Source organism: Hippopotamus amphibius, chromosome 5 (genome assembly GCF_030028045.1).
Source record: "Hippopotamus amphibius kiboko isolate mHipAmp2 chromosome 5, mHipAmp2.hap2, whole genome shotgun sequence".
Lineage (NCBI taxonomy): Eukaryota > Metazoa > Chordata > Mammalia > Artiodactyla > Hippopotamidae > Hippopotamus > Hippopotamus amphibius.
The window spans coordinates 58829134-58831465 of NC_080190.1; positions in this window are offsets into that span (position 1 = coordinate 58829134).

Sequence of the window (2332 nt, forward strand, 5' to 3'; positions counted from 1 at the left end):
CCCTACCCCCCACCCCCCCGCCAGCCTCCAAGGAGGGGAGAGGGGAGCTGGACATTGTGTTCAATTACCTAGCCAATGATGGAATCAATCATGCTGATCTAATGAGACCCCAGATAAAAACAAAAACGGCAGATGACATGATAGTATATATAGAAAACCCTAAAGATGCTACCAAAAAACTGCAAGAGCTAATCAAAGAATTCGGTAAAGTAGCAGGATACAAAATTAATGCACAGAAATCTCTTGCATTCTTATACACTAACAACAAAAAATCAGAAAGAGAAATTAAGGAAACTCTCCCATTTACCATTGTAACAAAACAAATAAAATACCTAGGAATAAGCCTACCTAAGGAAGCAAAAGACCTGTATGCAGAAAATTATAAGACATTGATGAAAGAAATGAAAGACAATACAAATAGATGGAGACGTATACCATATTCTTGGATTGGAAGAATCAACATTTTGAAAATGACTGTACTACCCAAAACAGTTTACAGATTCAACTCAATCCCTATCAAATTACCAGTGGCATTTTTCACAGAACTAGAACAAGAAATCTTACTATTTGTATGGAAACGCAAAAGACCCAGAATAGCCAAAGAAATCTTGAGAAGGAAAGATGGAGTTGGTGGAATTAGGCTTCCTGACTTCAAACTATACTGCAAGGCCACAGTGATCAAGACAGTATGGTACTGGAACAAAAATAGAAAGGAAGATCAATGGAACAGAATAGAGAACTCAGAGGTAAACCCAAGCACATTTGGGCAGCTTATCTTTGACAAAGGAGCCACAAATATACAATGGAAAAAGATAGCCTCTTCAATAAGTGGTGCTGGCAAAATTGGACAGCGACATGTAAAAGAAGGAAATTAGAACACTTCCTAACACCATACACAGAAATAAACTCCAAATGGATTAAAGACCTACATGTAAGGCCAGACACTATAAGACTCCTAGAGGAAAACATAGGCAGAACACTCTATGACATCCATCAAAGCAAGATCCTTTTTGACCCACCTCCTAGAATCATGGAAATAAAATCAAGAATAAACAAATGGGACCTCATGAAACTTAAAAGCTTTTGCACAGTGAAAGAACCATAAACAAGACAAGAAGGCAACCCTCAGAATGAGAGAAAATACTTGCCAATGAAGCCACGGACAAAGGATTAATCTCCAAAATATACAAGCAGCTCATGCAGCTTAATACCAAAAAAGCAAATAACCCAATCCACAAATGGGCGGAAGACCTAAATAGACATTTCTCCAAAGAAGACATACAGATGGCCAACAAACACATGAAAACATGCTCAACATCACTAATCATCAGAGAAATGCAAGTCAAAGCCACAATGAGGTATCACCTCACACCAGTCAGAAGGGCCATCATCAAAAAATCTAGAAACAATAAATGTTGGAGAGGCTGTGGAGAAAATGGAACTTTCCTGCACTGTTGGTGGGAATGTAAGTAAGCTGGTACAGCCACTATGGAAAACAGTTTGGAGGTTCCTTAAAAAACTAAAAATAGAACTACCATATGATCCAGTTATACCCCTACTGGGCATATGCCCAGAGAAAACCATAATCCAAAAAGAAACATGTACCATAATGTTCATTGCAGCACTATTTACAATAGCCAGGACATGGAAGCAACCTAAATGCCTACCAACAGATGAATGGATAAAGAAGATGTGGCACATATATACAATGGAATATTACTCAGTCGTAAAAAGGAATGAAATGGAGCTATATGTAATGAGGTGCATAGACCTAGGCCTGTCATACAGAGTGAAGTAAGCCAGAAAGAGAAAAACCAATGCTGTATGCTAACTTATATATACAGAATCTAAAAACAAAACAACAAAAAAAATGGTACTGATGAACCCAGTGACAGGGCAAGAATAAGGATGCAGATGCAGAGAATGGACTGGAGGTCACGGGGTTGGGTGGGTGGGGGACGAAGGGGAAGCTGAGACGAAGTGAGAGAGTAGCATAGACATATATACACTACCAACTGTAAAATAGATAGCTAGTGGGAAGTTGCTGTATAACACAGGGAGATCAACTCAATGATTAGTGATGACCTAGAGGGGTGGGATGGGGAGGGTGGGAGGGAGGCTCAAGTGGGAGGGTATATAGGGATATAAGTATAAATACAGCTGATTGACTTTGGTGTACTTCAAAAGCTGGTACAAGAGTGTAAAGCAATTATATTCCAATAAAGAGCTTAAAAAAAAAAAAAAAGACACATGTACCACAATGTTCACTGCAGCACTACTTACAATAGCCAGGACATGGAAGCAACCTAAATGTCCATCAAAGATGATGAAT